Raw genomic sequence first — 23,885 nt, 5'->3', positions numbered from 1 at the left:
TTGACTAAAATAGGGTAAACTGGCTTTTTGATTTTAAAAATATGGTTCCAGTCAAGAAATTCAAAATTTTCAGCAAAAGCGAAACCTTTCTTTTTCAGATTTAGTAAATCAACTAAAAAGGTAGGACATAAGGTATGGTGAGCAATGACACATTCATAGAAATCATTATTCATGGCAGATCGAAAACGGTGAGGATTGTAGTTTGAGTGGGAGGTCATGAAGTGTGATTTGTGCGCAAAAGGGTCACTGGAAGGCTCTTTAACAGATTTGAGAGGGATTCGAGTATTAACTCTTTGAGGATAAGAGGGAGCAGACCTAGGCTTAGTGATAAACCCCATTTTTAGGGTTTATCTTGTATTGAATTTAGAGTATTTTGATGACCTTTTCTCGCATTTAACCTATGAATTAGCATGGTTTTGTTATCTCTCCCGTATTTGTGCTTAGGTGTAAAAACATGCTTTTTAGGCCTTATTTTGATGAATTTTGATTTCTCCTTGATTCCATAAGAGGCCTTGATGTGTTTGCTAGTAATTCCAGGATTGAAATAGGCCAGGCATGGATCAAAGGAAGCAAGGAAGGAAGCATGCAAGTGGAGAGAAGCACAAAAAGCCAAAGAATTGATTACGGCCAAGCACGCGCACGCGCACAAGGCGCTCGCGCGCACATTGCGGAATCAGCCAGGGATGCGCACGCATACCGTGCACGCACGCGTCGATGTCTGCACATGGCTTCATTAAGGCAACACGTGCCTGGCGATTTTGAGGGGTTTCTGAACCCATTTTTGGCGCCAATTGCTGATAGAAAGGAATAGAAGGGATCAAGGCCTAAAGGGGAGACATAACAATTGGAGAAGAAGGAAGTGATAGCTTTAGTTTTAAGTAGTTTTAGAGAGAGAAGCTCTCACTTCTCTCTAGGATTAGGATTAGGTTTAGGTTAATATCTCTTCTTAGATCTAGGTTTAATTCATGCCTTAATTCAATTCTCCTTTGCCAATTCTTAATCTTCTCCTCTTCCTCTCCCTAGTTATGTACTTTAATTCTTGTAATTCTTCACTTTGTTTGGGATAGATTGTTGTTTCTTTTATTCCCTTTTAATAATGCAATTTGAGGTAATTCATGATAATTGTGATTTCCTTGATTGTTGTTGTTAAATCTTTACATTCAATTGTAGTTAGAATTCACTCTTGTTGTGATTGACTATACTTTTCTTTTGTGCCTTCCAAGTGTTTGATTAAATGCTTGGTTGGATTTTTGTATAGATTTTGTTCCTCTTGGCCTAGGTAGAGTGATTAGTGACTCTTGAGTTATCTAATTCCTTTGTTGATTGATAATTAGAGATTGCTAATTGATTTGAATGCCTCTAAAGCTAGACTCTCATTTAGGAGTTAATTAGGACTTGAGGAATCAAATTGATTCATCCACTTGACTTTCCTCCATGGTTAGAGGTTAACTAAGTGGGAGCAATGAACAATTCTCATCACAATTGAGAAGGATAACTAGGATAGGATTTCTAGTTCTCATATCTTGCCAAGAGCTTTTATAGTAGTTAGTTTATTTTCATTGCCATTTACTTTTCATGCTTCTTATCCAAAACCCCAAAATAACTCATAACCAATAACAAGACACTTTATTGTAATTCCTAGGGAGAACGATCCAAGGTTTGAATACTTCGGTTTATAAATTTTAGGGGTTTGTTTTAGTGACAAACAACTTTTTGTATGAAAGGATTAGTGATTGGTTTAGAAACTATACTTGCAACGAGGTTTCATTTGTAAAATTCTAAACCGTCGAAAATCCAATCATCAAAATGGCGCCGTTGCCGGGGAGTTGCAATGGTGTTGTGTTATTGGTTATTGTATATATGTGAATAGTGTGAATATCTTGTTTTTTTTCTTTATTTGCTAGTTTTTGTTAGTTTTATTTTGCTTTTCCACTATGAATTCTCACCTTGGCTATGAGTTTGGTTCTAATTGTGTTGTAGGAAATGTGAACTTCAATGATGACACTCATTGTGGATGGAACCAACAAAGATGGGAGGAGCCTCAAGGAATTGATCACTCCTATTGGCAACAACCTCCGGATACTTATAGGTATAATTACCATCCTAATACATGTCAATTCAATGGCTATGGTGACCCCTTTTGTGATAATCAACCACCATATGCCTATGAACCTTATCCTCAACATGATGCTCAACCATACTCACAAGCCTCTTGATGTTGCATAAACTTGTTATGCTACGATTTAGGAAATTGCACGATCGGCAAAATTCCTTCCGGCAAGTGCACCGGTTATCGTCAAGTAAAAACTCACAATAGAGTGAGGTCGAATCCCACAAGGATTAGTTGAATGAGCAATTCGGATTAGAAGTGTGTCTAGTTGAGCGGAATCAAGAATTAGATGAGAATTGCGGAATATAAAATTGGCGGGAAACGTAAATGGCAAGAAATTGAAATGGCGGAATCTTAAATTGCATGAATTAAAGAGCAGAAGCTAAATTGCTGAAATTAAAAGGGAATGGGGGTGATTGCATGAATTGAGTTGCAGAATGTAAAGAGAAAGTGGAAATCAGAGATGGGGAATTCATTGGGTTATAGGAGATATTGAGATCTCCGAATCAAAACATGTTTATCTCTTCCTCAACCAATGTGTTCATTGAATTTTGCTTGGCAATCTTATATGATTGGATCCCAATCCCTTGGCTCACCAATTCTCTCTAAAAACAAACAAATTCCCAATCCCTTGGTTTAAATGTTCATAAGAAGAGATGATGCTTGATCACTGATTATACCACACAGTTTCATGAACCACAATTTGGTAGGATTACATGTCACAATATCCATCCAAACCCCAATCCAATTCACTGTGAGAAAGCTTCTCTAGCATGAATCCTCCATTCCTTTCCCAAGGTTCCGAAGGATTCCAATTATGAGTAGTTTCTTTCCCAAGACAACTACCCAATGGAATTAGATCGAGAAGCTTTCTAACAAAATTCAAGAGAAAAGATTGAAGAAGAAGATAAACTATTATTGATTCATTGAATTACAATAGAGCTCCCTAACCCAATGAAAGGGGGTTTAGTGAGTCATAGCTCTGAATTCAATTACAAAGGTATGAAAACTAGCAAAATGAAAAGGTAAAAGTCCTTCCTAACTTAAATTCTATCCTATTTATACACTTTCTATATTGAGCTTCTGTTGTGTTTCTTGGGCTTTGAGGCCTCTCCCTGCTTTCCTTTTGCTTTGGGTTTATGATCCATAATCTTGATGAGGCTGCTGATCCACATTCTGTAACATTCATTGAGCCAACTTAGTGATAATCAAGTAATGACATATGACTCAACAAATTGAAATTCCAGACTCATCAATCCTTCAGGCCCAATCCCATAAACCATGATATTCAATTGGGTTTCATACCAGAGTAAGTTTAAGTTAATGTTTGTGCTAAAAAGCTAACTTAAACTGCAATATTTTTGGCCCAGAAACCTTTTCCAATAGTGGCGTTTAAGTTGCAGTTTAAGCTTAAACTGCAGCTTAAACGCCAGACACTTCCAGTGATGCCTTTTGTGGAAGCACGTTTAAGCTTCAGTTTAAGGTTAAACTGAAGCTTAAACGTGGAAATGGAAGAAGGCAGCCCTGGAGGGTAAAGTAGTCGAACACGTTTAAGCTTCAGTTTAAGGTTAAACTGAAGCTTAAACGTGGAGATAGGAAAGGCAGCCCTGGAGGTCGAACACGTTTAAGCTCCAGTTTAAGGTTAAACTGGAGCTTAAACGTGGGAATAGAGAAAGCCATCCTGGAGGTCGAACACGTTTAAGCTCCAGTTTAAGGTTAAACTGGAGCTTAAACGTGGAAGCGGAGAAAGGTAGCCCTGGAGGTCGAACACGTTTAAGCTCCAGTTTAAGGTTAAACTGGAGCTTAAACGTGGAAATGGAGAAAGCAACCCTGGAGGAGAAAACTTGGTCGAACACGTTTAAGCTCCAGTTTAAGGTTAAACTGGAGCTTAAACGTGGAATTGGCTCCCTGGTGCATTTCCCATTTCTGGCGTTTAACTTCCAGTTTAAGGTTAAACTGGAGGTTAAACGCCACTTTCACCCTTTCCTCAGCTTTCATGATTTTGGTAGTTTAAGTTCCAGTTTAAGCTTAAACTAGAACTTAAACTCCACATGTGATATTCAAGCTTCCTTTATTGATTTTGTTGCTTCCTTGCCTAGCCTCTTCTTCCCTGAAATCATCCAAACAATTGCATCAAAGTCTTGCAAAATTTCATGAGAAATCTTCCATTCATAGCATTCAAGTAATATAACTAAAAACTCATGGAATTTGCATCAAAATCATACTGTTTGGATGGTTCATTGCTTTGTTATTCATTTAACCATTCTTGGTTACTTTAAGCTCAAGAAAATGCATAAAACAACTAAAACTAACAGAAAAATGCTAGTGAAACTCGCCTAAGATGCCTTGGCATCACAACACCAAACTTAATACTTGCTTGTCCCTAAGCAAGTCCTGAGTTATTTGAGAAGAAAGTATGAAACAGAAAGCAATTACATTGGCTATATTAGTAAGCACTTGAAGTTCATCAGAAGGGTTTTATGCAGAAAGTTGCAGCATCACTTTTTCATTCTTATCAGGTAAGATTATCACTTTTTCATTGCATTCATCAAACACTGCTATGGCCTCTTGTTATTCTTATGTCCTTGGCACTTTTCTCTTCTTTGTTTTTCTTTTCTTTTTCTTTGAGCTCCTTTGCTCCTTGTTTGCTTAGTGTCATGTGTTGCACACGCCTTTGGCATTTTCTTTTTCTTATCAGTGCACTACACATATCCACTGCAGGCATTTTAGTTCACATTTCTTCGTGAGACATTGGTGCCCAGCACCTCTTTGTGTGACTAAATGTTTTGTATTTAGGTTGCTCTTGATAATGGACTTTTGGTTGATAATCCCGGGTTAGTTAACCCAAGTTACCAAGTGTTGAAACACTCCTCAGAACCTATTCATCCAAGCATATCCTTAATACATAAACACCACAGGCATTTGTCTCAGAAGTTCAAACCATTGGTGCCTAGCTTATTTTCTCAATTTTTTTGCTTTTTGGTTGCCCTTTTTCAGTGGCTTTTTCTTCTTCTTTTTCTTTCTTTTTCATGGCCAAAGACATTTATTCATCAAGATCCATAGACAGTTTTCAATTTCTACACAAAAAATGATAATTCTACACTCTATTTCCAGTGATCTGACTAAACAATCAAGCATGCATACCACCACTTAATTCTACTTGATTTGTCACTAATTGAGCCAAGTTACTTTTGTTCAAACTTTTCTTTTAATTTTTGGAAACAGAACAAGCATGGCAAGCATTTGTTTAAGAAGGTGAAGTTATATCCAAACATCTAGGCATTCACTTTATTCAAAGCAATAAACAGACAAACATACTAGAACGTTCACATTCCAGAAAGATTCAACAATTACAGTTTAAACCAGAACAAGCATGCTTTTGTTTGCCCTTTTTAAAGAATTGTCAAGGAACAACACCACCTTGTGAAATTTCTTGTTTTCTCTTTGTTGCCATGAAACAATTTGATTTCTCCTTCTTCTCCTAGTTGTTGCTTCATGTTCTTTCTAAGATCCTTGTTTCCTTTCCTGCAAAGAGTGATGAAGTTGCTTGCTTCTCAAGCACTTGAGTGGTTAGCTCAACTATGTATGGGCAAGTGTCTGAGTCTTAAGTTGGTGTGTGAACACCAAACTTAGTCTCCTACTTACTTCTCTGTTCTTTGAATCCTTGAGTTCTCCTTGGAATGAAGTTGCTGCTAAGGATTTTAAGCATTTCTGTGATTGCTTAGAATGGTTGTTCCTTTCATATAATTCAAAGGTTGTTGTGTTCAGTTGATCTTTATGGTGGAACACCAAACTTAGAGTCACACATTCCCCTTTGAATTATTGATCCACGAATTCATTGTTTGGTGTGAAACACCAAACTTAATTCTTTGCAATGCACAGAAACTACTTCACCCTTTTTATTGAAACAAATAAAAGAAACAGTAAAGGGGTATTACCTCAGGTTGGGTTGCCTCCCAACAAGCGCTTCTTTAACGTCACTAGCTTGACGGTTGTCCCTTGTTAGGGTGGATTGTAGTGCTTGATGTCTTCTCCTCTCACTATGAAAACGTCCCCATTTGATTCCTTCATGACTTCTAAATGTTCCATAGAAAGAACTTTCCTGATTGTGAACACTTGAGGGAGCTGGGAAGGAATGGTTTTGAGGCCAGGTGGAATTGGCAGATAATGACTTGATATCACTTTATCTCCCGGAGAGAAACCTTCAATGGGAATTTTCTTGTTTCTCCACCCTCTTGGCAATTTCTTTACAATTCTTCCCTTTCTCTTGAGGATTTCTTCATTGACCCTTATGCCAGGAGGATCCTTCTGATCTGTTTCTATTGATTCTTGTGGCTTTAACTCTTGCAATTCTTGTTTGCCTTCCAAGGACCGTTTCAGAGTTTCAGCTGCTGGATTACTTTCCTCCAAACACAGATGACTACTATCATCCTTAGGCTTTTCAGGTTCTGGTTCAGGCTCAGATGCAGGTTTGAAAACTTTGAAAATGAGCTGTTCATCATGTATTCTCAGAATTAGCTCTCCTTGTTCTACATCTATGAGCGCTCTAGTAGTGGCTAGAAATGGCCTGCCCAGAATGATAGGGTGTAAGTAGCTTTCCTCCATGTCCAAAATGACAAAGTCTGTGGGGAAGTAATAATCTCCCACTTTCACCAGCACATTCTCAACTACCCCTTCAGCTTGCTTCTGAGTTTTGTCAGCCAGTTGTATGATTACATCAGTGGATCTCACCTCATTCAGTTGTAGCCTCTTCATAAGAGTTAGAGGCATCACATTTATGCTAGCTCCTAGATCACAGAATCCTCTGTCAATTTTTGTTTCCCCTATGATGCAGGGTATATGAAAACTTCCTGGGTCTGTTTTCTTAGAGACTATGTCCTTCTTGATGAGGGCACTGCATTCTTTGTTCATTATTACAGTTTGTCCTCCCTTCAAAACTCTTTTCTTGCTCAGCAATTCCTTTAAATACTTGATATGTGTAGGCATCTGCTGGAGGATCTCAAGGAAGGGAATATTGATATGGAGAGACTTAAATGTCTCTAAAAACCTTGAATAGGTTTTCCCTTTTTCACCTCCTCCTAACCTCTGAGGAAATGGTGCTTTTGGTTGGTATATTTCCAGCATGCCTGTTTGCAGTTCCTTGGCTTGTTCAGTTTCACCTTCCTGCTTAGCTTCTTCCACACCTTCCTTCAAGATTTCTGGCTCCTGCTCTGAGGGTCTGATTCCTTCTTCTTCTGAGACTTCCTTCAATGTGGTGATGGCCTTGCATTCTTCCCATCTCACTCTCTTTTGTTCCCCTTTTGGATTCTTTTCTGTGTCACTAGGGAACACTGCAGTTGACTTGGGGGCCTGTTGAGATAGCTCTCCTACTTGAGACTCCATCCTCTTGAGTTTTTCACCATGGTTCCTTAAGGTAGATCTCACATCATCCCTAAAGTTTTTCAACTCACTTATGTCCTGACTCATGTTTGCAAGCACTCCTTCTATCCTGTTTAATTGATCTTGAAATTGTTGGTTCGGATTAGGTTGGGTAGGTTGATTATTTTGGCCATGATATGATGGTTGGGAGTAAGTGTTTTGTGTGGCTTGGTATGATCTTTGGTTGGAGTTTTGGTATGTGGAATTGTTATGTTGGTTGTGGTTGTAAGGTTTGTGGTTTTGTGGTTGGGTTTGTTGGTTCCCCCACCCAAAGTTTGGGTGGTTTTTCCATCCTGGATTGTAAGTGTTGGAATGTGGATCATATGATTGCCTTTGTTGATTTCCTACATAATTGGCCTCTTCCCAATCACCTCCTTCAGTGCTTGCTTCCTCTTGATCTTGTGTGTGTATTGCAGCCACTTGCTTTGTTTCTAATTTCCTGGTGAGCTCTGCTAGTTGCTTGGCAAACACCTTGTTTTGGGCTAAAATTGTATCAACATGGTTCAGCTCCATGACTCCTTTAGTGTTGTGTCTCTCTGAAGCATAGTAGTACTCATTCTCAGCCACTGTCTCAATCACTTCAATGGCTTCTTCCACAGTCTTTTTCCTGTTCAATGAACCTCCTGATGAATGGTCTACAGCCTTCCTTGATTCGTAAGAAAGTCCATCATAGAAAATGTGCAATTGCACCCAGTCATGGAACATGTCTGGTGCAATTGCACCTCAGATCGAAGCCTATTGACCTTTTGTGGGGGGTAGAAACGTGCCAGAAACTTGCTTTCCACCTCGTCCCATGTTGTTAGGCTCCCCCTTGGGAATGATTCCAGCCACTTAGCTGCCTTGTCCCTAAGTGAAAATGGGAACAAAAGCAGTTTATAGGCATCTTCCTGGACTCCATTGGACTTCACAGTGTCGCAAATTCTCAGGAATTTTGTGAGATGTTGGTTTGGATCTTCATTAGCACTCCCACCAAATGAACAATGATTCTCCACAAGTGATATTAGCTGTGGTTTGAGTTCAAAATTGTTGGCCTGAATGGTTGGTTTCTGAATGCTGCTACCACAATTCCCAGAGGTTGGGTTTATGTATGAACTAAGAACCCTCCTCTCGGGAATGGCATTGTTTCCATCAGCTCTCTCATGGTTGTGAACTTCTCTATCCATGTTGAGATCTAGAGCTTCCTCAAAATTGTCCTCAGATTCTCCTTCAGATTCCTCTTCTCTCAGTACTCTCTTCCCTCTTGCTTCCCTTCTAAGTCTATGAAGGGTCCTCTCTGGTTCAGTATATGGAGGGGTTGATGTCTCTTCTCTCCTACCTGTCATACAAGAACACAGCACAGGCAACAAACAAGTGAAATACTCTTGGTTAATGGAAGAGTATGGTTAGAGTAGTTGAGGAATTAATTCAAATAGTTAGTGAGTCAGTGAGTTAGTTGCTTGAATTTAAAGGCATAAAGAAAGAAAGCATGTAACAGAGTGCAGAAATTAAAAATTCAACAAGTAACTTGAACTGAATTAACAAAGCAAGAAAAATGCTCAATCTAGTTAACTTCCAATTTGAGAATTGTCAATCGAAAACCAATCCCCGGCAACGGCGCCATAAACTTGATGTTGCATAAACTTGTTATGCTACGATTTAGGAAATTGCACGATCGGCAAAATTCCTTCCGGAAAGTGCACCGGTTATCGTCAAGTAAAAACTCACAATAGAGTGAGGTCGAATCCCACAAGGATTGGTTGAATGAGCAATTCGGATTAGAAGTGTGTCTAGTTGAGCGGAATCAAGAATTAGATGAGAATTGCGGAATGTAAAATTGGCGGGAAACGTAAATGGCAAGAAATTGAAATGGCGGAATCTTAAATTGCATGAATTAAAGAGCAGAAGCTAAATTGCTGAAATTAAAAGGGAATGGGGGTGATTGCATGAATTGAGTTGCAGAATGTAAAGAGAAAGTGGAAATCAGAGATGGGGAATTCATTGGGTTATAGGAGATATTGAGATCTCCGAATCAAAACATGTTTATCTCTTCCTCAACCAATGCGTTCATTGAATTTTGCTTGGCAATCTTATATGATTGGATCCCAATCCCTTGGCTCACCAATTCTCTCTAAAAACAAACAAATTCCCAATCCCTTGGTTTAAATGTTCATAAGAAGAGATGATGCTCGATCACTGATTATACCACACAGTTTCATGAACCACAATTTGGTAGGATTACATGTCACAATATCCATCCAAACCCCAATCCAATTCACTGTGAGAAAGCTTCTCTAGCATGAATCCTCCATTCCTTTCCCAAGGTTCCGAAGGATTCCAATTATGAGTAGTTTCTTTCCCAAGACAACTACCCAATGGAATTAGATCGAGAAGCTTTCTAACAAAATTCAAGAGAAAAGATTGAAGAAGAAGATAAACTATTATTGATTCATTGAATTACAATAGAGCTCCCTAACCCAATGAAAGGGGGTTTAGTGAGTCATAGCTCTGAATTCAATTACAAAGGTATGAAAACTAGCAAAATGAAAAGGTAAAAGTCCTTCCTAACTTAAATTCTATCCTATTTATACACTTTCTATATTGAGCTTCTGTTGTGTTTCTTGGGCTTTGAGGCCTCTCCCTGCTTTCCTTTTGCTTTGGGTTTATGATCCATAATCTTGATGAGGCTGCTGATCCAGATTCTGTAACATTCATTGAGCCAACTTAGTGATAATCAAGTAATGACACATGACTCAACAAATTGAAATTCCAGACTCATCAATCCTTTAGGCCCAATCCCATAAACCATGATATTCAATTGGGTTTCATACCAGAGTAAGTTTAAGTTAATGTTTGTGCTAAAAAGCTAACTTAAACTGCAATATTTTTGGCCCAGAAACCTTTTCCAATAGTGGCGTTTAAGTTGCAGTTTAAGCTTAAACTGCAGCTTAAACGCCAGACACTTCCAGTGATGCCTTTTGTGGAAGCACGTTTAAGCTTCAGTTTAAGGTTAAACTGAAGCTTAAACGTGGAAATGGAAGAAGGCAGCCCTGGAGGGTAAAGTAGTCGAACACGTTTAAGCTTCAGTTTAAGGTTAAACTGAAGCTTAAACGTGGAGATAGGAAAGGCAGCCCTGGAGGTCGAACACGTTTAAGCTCCAGTTTAAGGTTAAACTGGAGCTTAAACGTGGGAATAGAGAAAGCCATCCTGGAGGTCGAACACGTTTAAGCTCCAGTTTAAGGTTAAACTGGAGCTTAAACGTGGAAGCGGAGAAAGGTAGCCCTGGAGGTCGAACACGTTTAAGCTCCAGTTTAAGGTTAAACTGGAGCTTAAACGTGGAAATGGAGAAAGCAACCCTGGAGGAGAAAACTTGGTCGAACACGTTTAAGCTCCAGTTTAAGGTTAAACTGGAGCTTAAACGTGGAATTGGCTCCCTGGTGCATTTCCCATTTCTGGCGTTTAACTTCCAGTTTAAGGTTAAACTGGAGGTTAAACGCCACTTTCACCCTTTCCTCAGCTTTCATGATTTTGGTAGTTTAAGTTCCAGTTTAAGCTTAAACTAGAACTTAAACTCCACATGTGATATTCAAGCTTCCTTTATTGATTTTGTTGCTTCCTTGCCTAGCCTCTTCTTCCCTGAAATCATCCAAACAATTGCATCAAAGTCTTGCAAAATTTCATGAGAAATCTTCCATTCATAGCATTCAAGTAATATAACTAAAAACTCATGGAATTTGCATCAAAATCATACTGTTTGGATGGTTCATTGCTTTGTTATTCATTTAACCATTCTTGGTTACTTTAAGCTCAAGAAAATGCATAAAACAACTAAAACTAACAGAAAAATGCTAGTGAAACTCGCCTAAGATGCCTTGGCATCACCTCTCCATACCAAGCACCTTCCTATGATCCATATCCACCACATGACCAATCACCCATATCACATCCTTGTGATCATTATGAGCAAGAACCTTTAGAACCACCACAACCCTATCAAGATTACTACCATGAACCACCTCAATACTCACCATCTCCATACCCTTACTAAGAAGAACCACCTTCCTACCATGAACCCTCTCTCCAAAATGATGAACCTTCCTACCCACCCCAAGCCCCAATAGACGATCCTCTCACTTTGTTACTTCAAGGACAAGAAGCCATGAAGCGGGATACACTTGAGTTTGTGACCAATTTGACCAAGGTGGTGCACACTTTAGCCCACCAATGCTTGAATACTCAAGGTACTTCCATGACCACATGTGAAAAGTCAAAAGAAGAGCAAAGCATGAATGAGAAATTGGAAAATTCGGTGGAGAAGGAGGAGTCAAATTTTCTGTTGAAACAATTGGAGGAGCCTATGATCATTGAAGAAAAGGAAGAGGCGGTTGAAGATTTAGGAGATGTTGAAAGTCCAAGGGAATGTAGCATCATGGAGCACTCTTCCAAGAAGCTTGATATTGATGCTGAGGAGGGTGCGCAACCTCCAAGGCATATCATCGTTGGAGACTTGGAAGAGGCTTATCAAGAGATGGATTCAATCATGGATGAATTTCTCTCTACAATGGAATCATCTCCCATTGGACATGGAGTTGAAAGTATAAAAGAGTGTGCACAACCTCCCATACCCTTGGTGAGCAATGAGAAAGAGAGCTACCAAGAGGAAAACGTTGGCATGGTGTATATCGAAATTGAAGAATATGAAGAGGTTGACCAAGAGATGGATTTATTCATCAATGAATTTCTATCCAAAATTGAACCACCTCCCATTAGGCAAGAAATCAAAGTTCTTGAAGACAACACCAAGCTATGTGATAAGAGGGGAAAGGTTGAAATCAAGGAAGCTCGCAAAGAGGTGGAAATACATAAAGAAGAGTACAAGGAAGTAGACCTTGCATTGTCTAAGCGTGGGGAGGTCTCCCTCCCTGAGTCACCATCCAACACAACATTCAAGTGGATAAAATTCTTATCTATAAGCTTTACCTTCTCGCTTGAATATGGTTTGATTGAAATGGATGGACAACTTAGAGCTCTTTGCGGAATTAAAAGCAAGAATGAGTTGTGTAGTGGTTGCAAGTTAGGAATTAGGCTCATTAAGGTCAAAGCTTCAAGGTATAGGAACGATGATTGGAAGAATACCACTTTGCATGGGTCTCAAAGGAAGGCTTGGTATATTAAAGAGAATTCTATATGTCAACCACCCGGAAGGAAAAAGTATGAAGATCAAATTGAAGACGGGTGCGAAGATAAGATATGGGATCCCAGTTCGCTATGTGAAGACCAACTATGGGGACTCATATCTTGGGTAGAATTGTGCCCAAGCTTGACGAAAATGGTTGGAAATTCTGTCAACCAATTGAGAAGCAAAGATCCTTGGAGATTCAAGGACGAGTACAAACACAAGCCACCATGACAATAGGCTTCTCAAAATGTCCAACTTAAGGACTTAAACTAAAAGTGCTAGGTGGGAGACACCCCACCATGGTAAACTCTTTCTATTCTCTTTTAAATTTGCCTAATAAGTGATTTGAGCTACCATTGTAGGTAGATGTTTCACATAATTTGTTTGTACAACTTAATTGTTAGCCTAGTCACGTGTATGTTGTGTTTAGTAGTAGATGAATAATATCAAATTGCATTTTTGTGAATTGTATGATGGTTGATTGAATAAAGAGTTGTGAGCAGTCTAGGGAGTACCTGAGCATAATTTTTCTGCATGTAAAAAAAAAAAAAAAGAAGAAGGAGGGAGGACGCGCGCGCACACCGTACGCGCACGCGTCCCTGAGCGGACGCATCATCACCCATTTTCCAGAGAGTTGGGCCTCTCTTAGGCCGGCGTTGTGCCCCAAGCCCAATTCCTTCCACGCTGACGCGCACTACGTGCGTGCGCATCCATACAGCTATAAGGAAACGCACGCGTACGCGCACCAGACGCGTACGCGTCGATTCGTTGCTAGAACTTCTGGGCCAATATCCAGAGAGTTGTGCTGGATCTGGGCCAACTTTAAGCCACTAGCTCAACTTAACTCACGCGAACGCACGCTGTACGCGTCCGCACCCCTCTCTGTTTCGCTGTCCACGCGTTGGCATACTTCACGCCTCCACACCCATCCAATAAGATCAAGCAGCTCACGCGAACGCGCACAGTGTGCGTGCGCGTCGATGCGTATTAGCATCACCAAGGCCAAAGGACCCGAGAGTTGTGCCAACTCTGGGCCCCTTTTAAGCCTCCAGCCCAGCACATCCGCGCCGATGCGCGCCTTGCGCGTCCATTCCCTCCACCCACGCGAACGCATACAGTGCGCGCGCGCGTGGATTCGAATTCTCACTTACCCCAGAGACGCGAGCCCTAGCGCATTCGCGCATCACAACTCTCTCTTCCTCTAACGTTCCATTCTCCCTCTCCCACCATTCTTCACCTTCCTCTTCTCCTGACCGGCTGTCCTCTGGCGAGCGCTCCGTTGCCGTCATCGCCGTCGCCGCCATCACTGCCTCGCCCTTCTCTCTTCATCACCCCCTCTCCTTCCCTCTTCTCCCTTACTCCTCTGACCCCCTCTCTGCCTCCGTGCCAACCGCCACAAGCCACCATCGCCGCCGGTGCAACCCAACAGCCGCGCTGCTCCGGCCAGTTCTTCCTCTCACCGCCTCACTTCATTTTTCTTTCCTCCTTTTCCTCGGTTCAATCTCTGCACCTAGGTTCCTCCTCTCCTCTGTTGAACCTTGTTTCGCTGCTTTTTTTTAATTCCGTTAGTGTAGTTAGAATTAGATTAGTTAGTTAGTTTAGTTTGATTTAGGTGGTTAGCGAATCTGGGCTGAGTAGTGGATTTAGGCATTATTTGATTTTCTGTTGCTATATGAAACTGCTCTGTTCTGCTGCATTGCCCTGTGTTCATGTATTCTGTTAATGCTGCTCATTTGTGATGAATTGGTAAAGGAATTGTTGATTGCAGCAATTGCTTATACCCTTTGTGCTGTTTGAATTGTTTTATTATTAAACCATTGACTGTCTACTGCCTCTATATGAACTCACATATGGTTTTGTGTTCTTCATTGTTGTTGAATTCATATGGAGCCTGCTTCGACCGTTTAATTCTAGGGATTAGCCAATTTGCTGCTGAAATGCTGCCGGATTTTTATTAACCATAGTTTTTATATTGAACTTATTTGATGAATGTAACAGCCCTAGTTGATGAATTCTGTTCAATTAGTGCTCTGTTGCCTACATGGTTTTTGAAAACTCCTCAGGAACAAGTTCTTTGGTCATGTTTCCATATTCTCGCTTGTTTTTCATGTTGATTTGCTTCTATGCATTGCATGGTTGAATAAGCTTTTCGATTGACCATTGCTTGTAGTTCTCTGGAAGTTATACATTACTAGTGATCCTTCACATTGATTGATGTTTTGTTTCATATTAGTTGCTTTCTAGCAATATCATATTTCATCATCAATGACTTGTTGCAATTCATGATTGTGAACGTGCTTACAGCATTGTTTTGTTCACTCATTTCAAATTGAGATAGTAATTACCATATCACTAATTTTCAAACTGCTTTCTAAGTCTAACTCGTTCAACCAACTAACTCCTTTTGGTTTTCCAGCTAACTCTTTCTGTCATTCTTTTGGATATGGTGCTTTCTGAACTCAATTAATGAATAGTGTGCAAGACATGGTTTGCATTCTTGGTTTGAAGTTCGATTTGAATTTTGTATTCTGTTGCTTGCATTCCAAGAAACCTTCTTCCTTTATTCACTTCATGAATATGCTTTGCTTTGAGCGCTTTGTATCTACTTGGCTATAGGCTTATGTTATATTATCTATGTTTTCAGGATGTCGGATAAAGGAAAAGCTATAGCCACTGCTTCCAAAAAAAGGAAGCGCTCCAAGACCTCTACACCCCCACCATCTGCTAACTATGCGAGGAATCCGCTGAATGAGGAGGAGAAAGAAAATCAGTTACTCCCGTCCACTGATCCAACCAAATTTCCAAATCTCTACTGCGAGCTACGCCTTTCCCGTTATGTAAAGAAAAATCTGAATATTGAGAAGAAGCTGAATCTTCCCAATGATGTGAGGCGTGCCATAAATGCCCGTATTTCTGAGCTGGGCTTGGATTTCGTCGATAGACTGCAATTTCTTTCGACCAAGCTTGGATTCAGTATACTTGAGGGGTAGAGAGATTATGATCACTGAGGATGCCTTGAGGGATGCACTGCTCTGTAGAGTTGGTACTCCTGAGACTTGTGCCTACCAGCATGCAGAGGTAGCTCTCCTCTCCATGACTTTCAACTATGAGGCGCTTAGGCGCGTGATTGCTACACCAGATGCTTCTTGGGTAATGGATTCGAGCAACACAAAGCCCAAGGGCATGCTATTTGCATATCTGACTAGGGAGGCTAGGACTTGGCAACAAATATTTGCCCACTATGTCTTCCCTACCACTCACTTTTCAGAGATTCCGATGGATATGCTAGTCTTGATTGGGTGTGTCATGGAGGGGAAGGAAGTATATTTTCCCCGACTGATTAGGCATAGCATGTGGAGAGCTCATATTCGCGGCTTGTTACTGTTTCCGACACTGGTTACTAGCTTAGCTGAGCTAGTTGATGTCTCGTGGGAGGACAATGACGTGACACCACCACCTCCAGATGACGACGACAAGGAAGTTACTATTCCCTGGGGTGTGTGGGTGCACGAGAGGCCCCCGACTAGCCGCCGTTCTCGAGCTAGAGCGGCAGTCGAGGCAGCTATACCATCTTCTTCGACAGCAGCCCCACCTCCTTCAGCACCCGAGCCCACTTACCTACTGGTCCAGCGTCTGTTTCAGTTCTTGGAGCGCGAGAGGCTCCATGTCAGACACCGACTGGATCGGATGGATCAGGCACTCATCTCCCTTGGCGCTGAGTTACCTCCGCTTCCAGACTCTCCGACCTCTGATGAGCAGGATCATCAGGAGGAGGCTGCGGATGAGCCGCTTCAGCAGGATGCACCTCCAGCTGCGCCTGACACTACAGAGTTTCCACGGACCCATGAGGAGCCGGTTCCACAGCCTCAGACAGATTCAGCAGCTACCGTTGTACCTTCCACTGATCCTCCGGTTTAGCATCGAGGACGATGCTTGGTCTTAAGTGTGGGGAGGTCACCGGTAGCATCATTAGAGGATCGGTGAACATTTTGGCTACCTTCTGAGTTACCTTACTTTGCATAGCTCTTGTATATATTTGATGCATCTAGAGTTTATTTTGGATACTCTTGCCATTTTGGATACCTTTACTGCTTATTTTGGATTTTAGATATTTTGATGCTTTTGGATATCTTTAGATGTTTTAGATGATAGATTCCATATTTTAGATATTTTGATGCTTTTGGATATCTTTAGATGTTTTAGATGATAGATTCCATATTTTAGTTGGATTTTTCTTTATACAATTTTGCATATCTTCTTTTGTATATATTTCGTTTTAGTTTGTGGTTGTGATTAGAAATAATGTTTTAAGTGAAAACTTAGTCACCCTTCTTACATAAGAAATCGGTTTAAGTGAAAAAGAAAAGGGTAAACTAAGGAAAATAATTTTTGAATTTTTCAATCACAACAATGCTTAGTCAAATATTGAGATTTTCCAAGAATTTTAATTATAGAACATAGGACACCAACCCAATTGATTGAAGAAAATTTTTGGTGAAACTTGCTTGAATTCATACTTTGTGAAGCATGTATTGAACTAAGAACACAAGCTTGTGAGACTTGAGCCTTATGGTGTGGTTACATTTTTATTACCACTTATTTTCCATTCTTGTGTGCAATTGTTCTCTTTCTGTGATTGTGATCCTTGATTTGCTTGATTCTATATGTCCAATTATTTCTGGTATTCATGCATTTGTATGATTGAGGCCATTATTTCATTAGCCCACTTACCCAAATAGCCTACCTTTTACTCTCCATTGTTAGCCAATTTTGAGCCTATGCTTAACCAACTTACTCTCCTTTTAGCACATTACAAGCCCAAGGCAGAAAACCAATGTAAGGTCCTTGTTTGGATCTTTGATTAGCCTAGGCTAGTGAGAGTGTCTATTACTCAAAGTTGGTGAGGCTTGGGAATATTGGATGGGATAAAAAAGGGTAGTACACTTCCATATTCAGGAATTGGGAACATACTCATGTATTGATTGAATGTATAAGACCTTATGTAATTGATGTCCTTATACAAAGAAAAAAAAAGAGAAAAAAAAAAGAAAGAAAAAAAAAGGGGACAAAATGCCCCAAGGTGAAGTTCAACAAAAGGGAATCAATGCATAAGTGTTATGAATCAAGAAATAAGATGCATGAACATGTAAAAAAAAAAAAAATTAAAGAATGGGTAGTTAGAATAGTTTGAATATGTATAGATCATTACATAGGTTAGGTGGGAAAGTCTATGCTAATCAAAGATCTAAACTCTAGTCCACTTAACCATAAATGATCCTACCTTGACCCTAACCCCATTACAACCTAAATGAAAGACCTCATGATGAATGTATGCATGCATTGGATAGGTGTTGATTGTTAGAAGAAAATCAAATTTTGGAAAGCATGATTAGAAGAGAATTGAGTGAATTAACCCTTAAACACTTGAGTGAATAGAGCGGATACACATCCGGTGAGGGTTCAAAAGTTCAAGTACATGTGCTCACCCATATTATTTATATTCTTGCAAGTTTGAACTCTTTTTTTTGATAATTCAATACAATTGTGGATTGGACTTAACTCCTATTGCCTTAGCTATTGTGCCTATACATGTCTCTTGGGAATTGATTTGTTTGAACTAAGCATTTGCACTCACACTAGGTAGTTGCATTTAGATAGGACTCATATAGTTTAGTTGCATTTAATAAATGTCATACCCCTTAGTTCCTTCTTATCTTAGCATGAGGACATGCTAAGGTTTAAGTGTGGGGAGGTTGATAAACCCCATTTTTAGGGTTTATCTTGTATTGAATTTAGAGTATTTTGATGACCTTTTCTCGCATTTAACCTATGAATTAGCATGGTTTTGTTATCTCTCCCGTATTTGTGCTTAGGTGTAAAAACATGCTTTTTAGGCCTTATTTTGATGAATTTTGATTTCTCCTTGATTCCATAAGAGGCCTTGATGTGTTTGCTAGTAATTCCAGGATTGAAATAGGCCAGGCATGGATCAAAGGAAGCAAGGAAGGAAGCATGCAAGTGGAGAGAAGCACAAAAAGCCAAAGAATTGATTACGGCCAAGCACGCGCACGCGCACAAGGCGCTCGCGCGCACATTGCGGAATCAGCCAGGGACGCGCACGCGTCGATGTCTGCACATGGCTTCATTAAGGCAACACGTGCTTGGCGATTTTGAGGGGTTTCTGAACCCATTTTTGGCGCCAATTGCTGATAGAAAGGAATAGAAGGGATCAAGGCCTAAAGGGGAGACATAACAATTGGAGAAGAAGGAAGTGATAGCTTTAGTTTTAAGTAGTTTTAGAGAGAGAAGCTCTCACTTCTCTCTAGGATTAGGATTAGGTTTAGGTTAATATCTCTTCTTAGATCTAGGTTTAATTCATGCCTTAATTTAATTCTCCTTTGCCAATTCTTAATCTTCTCCTCTTCCTCTCCCTAGTTATGTACTTTAATTCTTGTAATTCTTCACTTTGTTTGGGATAGATTGTTGTTTCTTTTATTCCCTTTTAATAATGCAATTTGAGTTAATTCATGATAATTGTGATTTCCTTGATTGTTGTTGTTAATTCTTTACATTCAATTGTAGTTAGAATTCACTCTTGTTGTGATTGACTATACTTTTCTTTTGTGCCTTCCAAGTGTTTGATTAAATGCTTGGTTGGATTTTTGTATAGATTTTGTTCCTCTTGGCCTAGGTAGAGTGATTAGTGACTCTTGAGTTATCTAATTCCTTTGTTGATTGATAATTAGAGATTGCTAATTGATTTGAATGCCTCTAAAGCTAGTCTCTCCTTTAGGAGTTAATTAGGACTTGAGGAATCAAATTGATTCATCCACTTGACTTTTCTCCATGGTTAGAGGTTAACTAAGTGGGAGCAATGAACAATTCTCATCACAATTGAGAAGGATAACTAGGATAGGATTTCTAGTTCTCATATCTTGCCAAGAGCTTTTATAGTAGTTAGTTTATTTTCATTGCCATTTACTTTTCATGCTTCTTATCCAAAACCCCAAAATAACTCATAACCAATAACAAGACACTTTATTGTAATTCCTAGGGAGAATGACCCGAGGTTTGAATACTTCGTTTTATAAATTTTAGGGGTTTGTTTTAGTGACAAACAACTTTTTGTATGAAAGGATTAGTTATTGGTTTAGAAACTATACTTGCAACGAGGTTTCATTTGTGAAATTCTAAACCGTCGAAAATCCAATCATCACTTAGGTCGAGATGGCTCAGGAGCAAGTTCATCATTTCCAGGACGCTTCTCTTTCGATGTGCTAGGTTTCGAAGGAGTCTCCTTTGGTGGAGCCGTCGGCTTGGCAGAAGAGGGGAACTGTGGTGTGGTTTTGGTTCTTGCCATTAGATCAGTACGAGGAGGAGAGGTAGGAGGAGAAGGAGATGGAGTGAACGTGCGATCCCTGGAGCGAGTAGATGGTTTAGGTTTTTTAGGGAGTTTAAGGATTTGTTCACGAGGAGGCTTTGTAATAATGGTTTTCTTCCTTATTAGGGTGAACCTCGATTTTGAATGAAGAGAAGCACTAATGGTAATGGAGAAGAAATGAAGGGTTAGTGGAAGGCTTTATGAAGAGAAAGATATGGTAAGTGTCACAAGGAAATAGGTTTCTTGAAACCATGCTACTGCATCACCCATGACTAGACTTTTAAAATACTTGACATCATGAAAAAGTTGATTTGATTTTATTAACAAATAAAACAAAATAGGTTTTTTTTAAAAAAAATTATTCACTAAAAGACAGAACAAAACAAAAATTCACATGGATTTAAGGAAACAAGTTGGACCACCAAATGTAACACCCATTGGGCCTAGAGATGGTATTGTTTAAGGAAACATGTTGGACCAACGTGGTTCTGAACTGATGGGTTGGCCCAGAAGATTCAGAATGTGCATTAGATCCCAGAAAATGAAGTTCAGAAAGATGGTTCTTCATTTGCCCATAATTGTCTCATGCCAACCTGAGAGACAAAAACTTCAACAAATACATCAGCAATGCACAAACAATGAATCATGACTTAAAATCTCTAGATTAGTTCTAAGCTTGCAAAATCTGTCTTCAGCTAGAGGTTTGGTGAAAATATCTGCTAATTGATCTTCTGATTTAACAAATTGAATGCTAATATTTCCTTTTTGAACATGTTCTCTTATTGAGTGAAATCTCACCTCAATATGTTTGGTTCTAGAGTGCAAAACTGGATTTTCGGAAATATTGATGGCACTCATATTGTCACATAACAAGGGAATATTTTTAGCATTTAATTTATAATCAGCAAGTTGTGTTTTCAATCAAATAAGCTGAGAGCATTGATGAGCGGCAGAAGTTAGACCAATTAAGAGATTATAATATAATAGAATAGCGTTGCGAGTATAGCTCTTAACCAGTAAAAATCTGCCTCATCAATTTAGAATGGTTGTCACAAAAAGTTTAGAATAAAAATACTGGGAGTATGAGTCCCAGGTCGTCTCCCAATGAGTTGTAAGGAAGGATGCTAATTTATTAATTAGGAGTTTTTCGAGAATTTTGAGAGTTGAATAATGAGCAATTAAATAATTATAAATTAAAGCAATAAAAACTAAGAATGATTATTAATACTCTAGATAAAAAGCCTTGACTGGGAGAATAATTAATTGAAAGTTCTATCCTTGTTGGGATCTCTTAAGTGTAGTATAAAAAAGGTTGTTGTTTTCACTTAGTTAACCCTTACTAAATAAAGGAAAGTCAAGTGATTGAGCTAACTCTTATTCGCAAATCCTAGTCCTCTCCCTTGGGAAGATCTAGCGTTAGTAAATACAGAACTAGCCAACAACTTCTAGTTTAATCAGCACTTAAGCCTTCCAACTCAAGTGTCTCCTCCTAATCAACCCCCATGTCAAGTAGGAAATCTACTCCATTAACATGAATATAACGCTCATAGAAATATAAAAAGAAAACATGATAAATTGAATAAAATAAAGCTTTAAAAATTAATTAAAGATAAAAGTAATCATTTTCACTAACAATCCATAAAAATAATCCAACTACCACTTTAAACAAGAATTAAGAATATGGAATAAATAAAAGAGTAAGTAAGGAAAACAAACTAGAATAGTATCTTCAATGGAGGTAATGACTCTTCAGTATCCAAAGGCAAAAGCAATAAACTAGGAATGTAAAGAGAAACTAGAGGAAGAGTAATTTTCTCTCTAGATTCAGATCTAAAAACCTAAAAACTATCCTAATGAGAATATGTGAATGTGTATCTCCGTCTCTCGAGTCTTTGCTTGTTCCCTAGCTTTATTCTGTGTTTTTGGACCGAAAATTGGATCAAAACGCGGCCCAAAATTGCCCCAGCATTTTCTATTAATTTTGCAGATCGCGCAGGTCACGCGTATGTGTCAGTCATGCGTGCGCGTCATCTGGCGTTTTTTCTTGTCACGCGTATGTATTATCCATGCGTGCGCGTCATTTTGCAGAACTCCATTCCACGCGTACGCGTCAGGCACGCGCACGCGTCGCTGCAATTTTCTCCATTCCGCGCGCTCGCATGAGCCATGCGCGCGCGTCGATGCTCACTAGTCATCTTCTTAGTTTCTTGTGTTCCTTCTATTTTTGCAAACTTCCTCTCCGTTTTCTAAGCCATTCCTACCCTATAAAGCCTGAAACACTTAACACATGGATCACGGCATCGAATGGTATAAAGGAAACTTAAAATATACTAATTAAAGATCTCTAGGAAGCAAGTTTTCAATCATAAAACAATACTAGGAAGGGATTATAAAATCATGCAAATCATATGAATAAGTGGGTGAAGACTTGATGAAACCATTCAATTAAGTACAAGATAAACCATAAAATAGTGGTTTATCGAGCATCATGAAGAAGTAGCGATATACTCAGCCTCTGCGGTGGATAAAGTCACTGTAGACTGGTTCTTACTTGACCAAACGTTCAAGGACTTTCCAAGAAAATAGCATATGCCTGATGTACTCCTTCTATCTACTCTACCTCTAGCAAAGTCTGCATCACAATAACCAACTACAGAAAACTCATTAATCTTAGGATACCATAAACCGAAATTGGATGTGCCATGAACATATCTAATAATCCTTTTAATTGCAGAAATATGTGATTCTTTTGGTTTATATTGGAATCTTGAACACATTTCAACACTTTGCACAATGTCAGGTCTAGAGGAAGTTAGGTACATAAGAGATCCAATCATTACTCTATACCTAGTCTCATTGACATCTTTCTCAGTTTTCCCCTTTTCTAATTTTGAATTAGGGTGCATGGGAGTTCCCATGGGTTTGGCATTTTCCATACCAAATTTCTTAACTAATTCCTTGGCATACTTCTCTTGATGAATAAAAATACCATTTTCAGTTTGCTTAATTTGAAGTCCAAGGAAAAAATTAAGTTCACCCATTATACTCATGTCAAATTCACTTGTCATGAGTTTTTCAAATTCAGTATAAAGGGTCTCATTTGTTGATCCAAAAATAATGTCATCAACATAAATTTAGACTAAAATGAAGGAATCATTAGAATTTTTAATAAATAGAGTAGTGTCTGTGGTGCCTCTTTGAAAACCATTTTTCAAAAGAAAAGAAATAAGTTTTTCATAGCAAGCTCTAGGAGCTTGTCTCAACCCATACATGGCTTTTGAGAGTTTGAAAACAAGGTTAGGAAATTCCTCATTTTCAAAACTAGGTGGCTATGCCACATACACTTCTGTATCTATTACATCATTTAGAAAAGCATATTTCACATCCATTTGATACAGTTTAAAACCACAATAAGCAGTTGATGCCAGGGCATTTTGGCCAGTTTCACTGACCTTTTTCTTTACTCTTTTAGGATAGTTTCATGCATTTTCTTAGTAAATAAGCAAGTTTTGGGTAAATATACACTTACATCTTGATTCAAGCAAAGATTGTGAACTTTACATGATTTCATTAGAATTATACATGAATTGAATTATAATATGGATGATGCATGATCTCATGACTTGAAACAAAGCTTTGATGCACCTTGTTTGTTTGATTTCAGGACAAAGGAAGCAAAGAAGAGCCACGTTAGGAGCCACGTTAGTCTCACTAACGTGACCACTAACGTGGAAAGGGAGCAAGCTTGCAATGTTAGTGGAAAAAGTTACCACCAATAACGCCCTCGAATGCCATCATAGCCCACGTTAGTTGCCACGTTA

At 39.2% G+C, this 23,885-nt stretch overlaps 1 pseudogene; it reads right to left on the bottom strand.

Annotated features, from left to right (window-relative positions):
• Window positions 1–6,112: 6,112 nt before the first annotated feature.
• Window positions 6,113–8,850, bottom strand: LOC148549029 (uncharacterized; annotated as a pseudogene).
• Between the last annotated feature and the right edge of the window lie 15,035 nt (window positions 8,851–23,885).

Source organism: Arachis ipaensis, chromosome B8, assembly GCF_059453495.1.
Source record: "Arachis ipaensis isolate K30076 ecotype BB chromosome B8, ASM5945349v1, whole genome shotgun sequence".
Taxonomy (NCBI): Eukaryota; Viridiplantae; Streptophyta; class Magnoliopsida; order Fabales; family Fabaceae; genus Arachis; species Arachis ipaensis.
This window is presented reverse-complemented; position numbering and strand designations above follow the sequence as displayed.